Genomic DNA, 7,339 nt, shown 5'->3' on the forward strand with positions numbered 1-7,339 from the left:
CGGCGTGGCTCAGTGGTGGAGCGTCGACCTAGGAACCAGGAGGTCACAGTTCAATTCCCGGTCAGGGCACAGGTCCGGGTTGGGGGCTTGGTCCCCAGCGTGGGGCATGCAGGAGGCAGCCGATCCATGGTTCTCTCTCAGCATGGATGTCTCTCTCTCCCTCCCTCTCCCTTCCTCTCTGAAATCAATAAAAAATGTATTTTAAACAAGTAACCAACCGAGCTGCCCAGCTGCCACTCCCGGGAGCATTTTGTCCAGCTGCTGAGGTTTCCCTTCCCCGCAGTCGTGGAGTGTGGCTGGAATAAACACACAGACCGTCTCTACAGGAGTGAGTGTACCCCACCTGCCACCAGGTCCCCTCGGAGGGAGGGCGGCCTCAGCGCCGACTTGTGCTCATTCCCCGCACGCAGTAGGTGCTTCCTAAGTGCAGGTGCGCCAGTCCCGGAGGTGGAAGGGGCCGGATTGATTCATTTCTGAGTCAGCCCAGGGCTGAGGGTGGTGTGGGAGGCAGGGGACTCCGCATGGAGGTGGGGGAAGGCCGTGCGATAGACCGGAACCACCCACCTACCTTCTGTGGAAACCATGATCCCCTGGGGCCGGCCTTAACGATGATGATAACACACGTTATCATTGCCTTTTGCATCTGAGAGAACATGCCCTTGGCAGGTGGGGAAGCAGTCACCTCGCCAGAGCAGAGACCACAGATGCCCTTTGTCCCGATTGACGCCGGGAAAGGACCCGGGGTGTTTATCTAAACGGCCTCCCTTGAGATAGACTCTAACCTGCAGGTGTGGGGCATTCAAGTAGCTGCTGCTCTACGCAAGCAGGACCCAGGGCGGCCCAGGACCGAGAAGACCAGAGGCTTTAATTTAAATTTTAAGCGTCCGCACAATGATAACAGTCAATGCTAACACGACTCGATGAGTCTTTTTCTTATAAAAGTCAAGCATGCGGTGTAGAAACCCCACCGAGTCGCTCAGGAAGTGGAAAGTGGTTTGGGCAGCCCCCACCCCCGACCCCAGAGGCCCGTACACACACACACACACACACACACACACACACACACACACACGGGACCTTTTTGTTTGTGGAACCAGAAAAGTCGGTGTTGGTGCAGCCTGAACTGCAGAACCCACAGGCAGAGCTGAGGACTGAGTGTGAAGGGCGCTTCGTTCCGGTGGCCAGTGATCTGAGAGATGGTGGGTCATGTACCCTACTTCCTTCTTACATCTCTCAAGCCAACTTTTTATTTTATTTTTTATTATTTTTTAAAATATCTCATTTTATTGATTTTTTACAGAGAGGAAGGGAGAGGGATAGACAGTTAGAAACATCGATGAGAGAGAAACATCGATCAGCTGCCTCCTGCACACCCACTAACTGAGGATGTGCCCGCAACCCAGGTACATGCCCTTGACTGGAATCGAACCTGGGGCCCTTGAGTCCGCAGACCGACGCTCTATCCACTGAGCCAAACCCGTTAGGTCTCAAGCCAACATGTTAAATTTTAATACATTTTTATTGCTTTCAGAGAGAAAGGGAGAGGGACAGAAACATCCACGATGAGAGAGAATCACCGATCGGCTGCCTCCTGCACGCTCCCTTCTGGGGCTCGAACCCACAACCCGGGCATGTGTCCTGACCTGGAATGGAACCGTGGCCTCCTGGTTCCTGAGCCACGCCGGCCGGGCTGAGGCCGACCTTGTATGTACAGAGGAGAGAAGTGTAGGTAAAGGGTTTGGAATCCGGGGGAAAAGGTTAATCAGATGACAGCTGCAGCCGCGGATTTTCCCAGCATCCTTCACCTGCTGGCCCACAGGTGGCTCCTGACCTGTGGCCCCGGGCGGACGCTCTCTCCCCGGGGCGGACGATGGCTCAGGCACCATCCTGGCCGCTGGCAGTCCTCCCGGGGCACAGGGGTCGGGTGTGGAGTCAGAGCAGGTCCAGGCCTACCTCCCAGCCCCTGGACAGCAGCCTTGTCCATGCATCAGCGGCCAAGCCCAGGAGCTATGCCGCTGACGCCACAATGTTTAACTTCTTAGCTCCCCGTCATTCCTTCTGCACCAGCGGTTCTCAACCTCGGCTGCACATTAGAATCACCTGGGAATCTTTCTAAAATCCTGGTTTCTGGGCCTCATCCTCCAGAAATTCTGTTTCTTTGTTACTAATAATGTCGTAGCCTCACCCCATAACAAAGAAACAGAATTTCCGGAGGATGAGGCCCAGAAACCAGGATTTTAGAAAGAGTCCCAGATAATTCTAATGTGCAGCCGAGGTTGAGAACCGCTGCTCTACACCTTGTGGGCTGAGCTCTGCTGTCCCTTTTCCAGTCTCTTGGCCTCCGTGCCCTCCTGGCTGTGACCAGCGTGCGTGCGTGTCCCAGATGTGTCAGCCAGCCACCCTGCCCACGTCCTCCGCGGGGTGACCACATCGGAAAGAGAGAGTGTGCTTTGTTCATCTCGTAGCCGCCTCACCTGAAGAGCCCGAGCCCTAGCTGATGCCCCGCATCCGGGGGCACACCTGCGTCCAGATTCGGGGCGATGGCCTATCCCTGAGGGAACACGCCCCGGGGGCCAGGCACCTGGGGTTGGAGAGGGATTGTGGGTCCCGGGGGCTGCTGGTCAGGCTCGGGGTGAGTGTTGTCAGGAGCGGGTAAGTCCCTGGCGGGCCTAAGTCCACCTCGTCAGGGATGCAGCAGCCACGGAGCGACGGGGGCCGTGTGGGTGACACGGAGCGGGGTCCCCGTGTGAGGCAGGGCCGGTGGGGTCCGTGGTTGCTGTGGCCTGACAGTGACTGGTCCTGTCTGTGTGAAGTCCTCCGATGTACGTCCTCCAAGTTTGTTCTCCTTTTTCACGACGACGTTGGCCATGGCGAGTCCTTTCTATTCCGCGTTGGCCATTGCGAGTCCTTTCTATTCCGCATTCGTTACAAACCACCTGGTCAGCGTCTACCAACCAGTGCTGCCCTTTGGGTGGGGGTTATGTTGCTTCTATAGAGGGGCTCGGGGGTCTCTGACACTTGATGACTATTCAGTCTTCCAGTGTATGAACGCCGTGTATCTTTCCATTTACCGGGTCCTTTCACGTCTCCCAGCGATGTTCCTAGTGGCTGGGACACGTCCAGTTACGTTTGTCTCTAAGCATGGCATCGTTGTTAATAAGATGTTCAGATTCCAATCTTTGTGGGGGTTTTGTTTTGTGTTTAATATCGGCCTTGTGTCCTGCGACCTTGCTAAATAAACGTAGTAGCTCACATAGCTTTCTAGTACGTTTCTGAGGACTTTCACGTACCCGATCACATCGTCTGCAGGAAAAAACGTTTCTCCTTCCTGTCCCATCTATACGCCTTCTATTTCTCTTTCCTGCCGTATTGCGTTGGCGGAGACCTCCAGCGCGATGCTGAGCAGAGTGGCGCACGGGGCCGCGTGCCTGGTTCCTGCGGTCTTTACCGTGAAGCATGGTAGCAATCATCCCAGGAAGAAACTGTAATTTAACTCTAACCTTGCTGTTTGGCTTAACAATAGAAAAGTTATTTTGATTTTCTGAATTTGATAAATCATCCCATTCGATTGAATGCCTTATTGATTGTAATGTGAACATCCCACTGATTGTGATCTTACTGGTTTTAGAAAGCGAATTCCTCTGTACCTGGGAACCAGGACTGGCTCTGTTGCAAAGACCACAGCTCCCTCTTAACAGTGATTACAAGCAGGTCACGGTTTAGCCAGGGGTGGAGAGCCTGTGACCTTTCTAAGGTATGAGCCTGTAACCTGTGACCTTTCTGGGGTATGAGTCTGTGACCTGTGTTGAGAAATGGAGCGACGAACTTTGTGTGTGTTTAGCCAACCGTTTTTGTGGTTTTTGTGAATAAAGCTTACTTCTATTCACACGAGGCTCCCAGCACACACGGGGCTGCAGTTCGGCCCTTGCTACGGCGGGGTGCTGGTACTGCAGTTGCTGGCCAGATAATAAGGCTCCTAAATTCTACCCTTTGGCTCTGGTGGTCGTCTCTTACGGGTTTCCCCATAACACGGTCTTTACCGTGAAGCATGGGGTTAGCGGGGGCTCTTCCCAGAAGCCTCTGCAGATGTGGGGGTTCTTTTCCTGTGCAGTTCCCATGTCTCTGGACGCTTGTGGTGCCCATGCACCAGCTCGTTACTTGAATCTTTACACGCGAAGTGGGCTTCTTGCAGTCAGCCCCCAGTCAGCCCCCAGTCAGCCCGCAGTCAGCCCCCAGTCAGCCCGCAGTCAGCCCGCAGTCAGCCCCCAGTCAGCCCGCAGTCAGCCCGCAGTCGGCCCGCAGTCGGCCCGCAGTCAGCCCGCAGTCAGCCCCCAGTCAGCCCCCAGTCAGCCCGCAGTCGGCCCGCAGTCGGCCCGCAGTCAGCCCGCAGTCAGCCCGCAGTCAGCCCCCAGTCAGCCCGCAGTCGGCCCGCAGTCGGCCCGCAGTCAGCCCGCAGTCAGCCCCCAGTCAGCCCCCAGTCAGCCCGCAGTCGGCCCGCAGTCGGCCCGCAGTCAGCCCGCAGTCAGCCCGCAGTCAGCCCCCATTCGGCCCCCAGTCGGCCCGCAGTGAGCCCCCAGTCAGCCCGCAGTCAGCCCCCAGTCGGCCCCCAGTCAGCCCCCAGTCGGCCCGCAGTCAGCCCGCAGTCAGCCCGCAGCCGATCCTGGCTCTGTAGCCAGAGGACCGTGTCTGCCTTTCACGGGCGCATTGAACCCATTTGATGCCGTTTTCCGTGCAGTTGGGTTTGGGTCTATTGTTTGCTCACTATGGGCTGGTCTTTACTCGTTCCCTCTCCTCCTACCTTCTTCTCGATCGAGTATGTTCTCATTTATTTTCTTACTGATCTCAGAGAAGAAGGGAGAGAGAGAGAGAGAGAGAGAGAGAGAGAGAGAGAGAGAGAGAGAGAGAGAAACATCAACGAGGAGAGAGAATCACTGATCGGCTGCCTCAGTCTTTATTTTGCTTTCGTTTTTGACAAATCGTTTCATTGTGCATAGAATTCTCAGTTGAAATTTTCTTTTATCGTTTTTTTTCTTTTTAGATGTTTTCCAATGACAGGCACTGTTTCAGGCGAACAAGTGGCCGGTGGCTCTGATCACCGCTTCTTTGTACACAAAGAATGTGTTCCCTCAGATGATGGGAAGCTTACTGTCTTCCTGTTCTCGGCAGATTCGAGATCACCCCGCCCCCCCCTGCAGTCCCTCTTCGGAGCGTTACAGCCGTTCCAGGTCGCGCACTTTGCCCCTCGGAGCTGGTTTCTGAGCGCTGAGAGCAGCTCCGGACAAGCCTTTGCCTGGGGACAGCGGAGCTGCCGACAGGTGTGGCCTGTGGCGTCTCTGCTGGACGCCCAGGTGGCCGTGAGGACTTGCCTCTGGCTGGTCAGGGCTCAGCTGTCTCCCAGCCCCCACACTCCCGGCCTGCGCGTCGCCTGGTGCTTGGAGTTTTATGCTTCACACCAGGGGTCCTCAAACTACGGCCCACGGGCCACATGCAGATACAAATATTGTATTTGTTCCCGTTTTGTTTTTTTACTTCAAAATAAGGTATGTGCAGTGTGCGTAGGAATTTGTTCATAGTTTTTTTTAAAACTATAGTCCAGCCCTCCAACGGCCTGAGGGACAGTGAACTGGCCCCCCATTTAAAAAGTTTGAGGACCCCTGCTTTACACACACAGCTTGTTTCTTATTCTTCCTGATTTTATTTTTTTTTTAATATTTATTTTATTTTATTTTTTAAACATATTTTTATTGATTTCAAAGAGGGAGAGGGAGAGAGAAACATCAGTGATGAGAGAGGCTCATGGACCCGCTGCCTCCGGTGCGCCCCCCACTGGGCATGTGCCCTGAGCGGGAATGGAACCGTGACCTTCTGGATCATCGGCCAACGCTCAGCCCCCGAGCCCCGCTGGCCGGCCGTGACCTGGTTTTAGGGACAGATTCCCGAAGCGCGGCCTGCAGTGCCCTCTGTGCTAGAAGGCTGCTCGCGACCCCCTGCCTGCGCCCCAGCCCTGCCCTCCGGCGCCTGGACTCCGCGTGTGCCTTCAGCTCCCAGGTGGCTTCTGCGCGGCCCCGGTCTGGTCTCCGTGCTGCCAGGTTCTGACACCTGGTGGGTGCTCGGCTCCCGTGACCCAGGGCAGGTCCGGGCTGTGTGGCTCCATCGACGACACTGGGTGTTTCCCTCCAGCAGCCTCTCTTCCCGTCAAGCCTCCGGGACCCGCAGCACCCAGGTGGGTGTCTCCCAGCACGGAGTTCCCAGGCGGGACTTCCTGGTGACTCGGTGGCTGACTCACGGGATCTCCCATCTGACCTGTATTCCTGGAGGGCAGCCCCCCCTTGGGTCAGGTCCCCCTGATTCCCCACCACTGGGTCCGGCTGGGCCGCGTGTGTCCATCTCGACACACTCCTTCCCAGACCTTTCTCCTCCGGGTCTTCCCTTCCCTTCCCTGCTCTGCCCTGCCCTGCCCTTCCTTTCCTTCTTTCTTTCTTTTTTAAAAATATATTTTATTGATTTTTTACAGAGAGGAAGGGAGAGGGATAGGGAGTTAGAAACATCGATGAGAGAGAAACATCGATCAGCTGCCTCCTGCACACTCCCCACTGGGGATGAGCCCGCAACCAAGGTACATGGTCTTGGCCGGAATCCAACCTGGGACCCTTCAGTCCGCAGGCCGATGCCCTATCCACTGAGCCAAACCGGTCAGGGCTGTTTTCTTTCTTTTAACCCTCACCTGAGCCCCCCCCCCCCCCATGGGAGGGGGGAGGCAGGACCGTCAGGCACTCAGCCCCCAGGTCCCTGAGTGCCTTCCACATGGAGCAGCGCCCCCCTGTCTTCTGGTTTCCTGCCTTTGACTTCGGAGGAGCGCAGGCCACTTAACTTGGGGGGTCGCTGAGTGTGGGTTTGGCTGGCCTTTCTCCACCGTGAGATCCAGGACGGCTGGCTCCTGGCGGTTGCTGCCCTCCGCACACAGGAGGCCTCCCCGAAACCACAGGAAACACCTGGGGCGGGCCCACAGTTCCCAGACACCAACCCCGATAAGAGCGGTTTTGAGAAGCACGTCCATCCATCCGTCCATCTGCACTGCCTCCAGTGGCAGGCGCTGGGCAACCTGGATGTGCCTGAAGCCCAGGCCCAAGCCGACAGCCCAGCACAGACACGTGTGAAGTGAGAGGCAGAAAGGGATGCGTTCAGTTTCCAAGAAGCAAAAAGTATGAAGAGAGGCCAGGCTCCCGAACTATATATATATATTTTTAAATATATTTTATTGATTTTCTACAGAGAAGAAGGGAGAGGGATAGAGAGTTAGAAATATCGATGAGAGAGATCAATCAGCTCCTCCTGCATG

The sequence above is a fragment of the Myotis lucifugus genome, unplaced genomic scaffold, assembly GCF_000147115.1.
Source record: "Myotis lucifugus unplaced genomic scaffold, Myoluc2.0 scaffold_3073, whole genome shotgun sequence".
NCBI lineage: Eukaryota > Metazoa > Chordata > Mammalia > Chiroptera > Vespertilionidae > Myotis > Myotis lucifugus.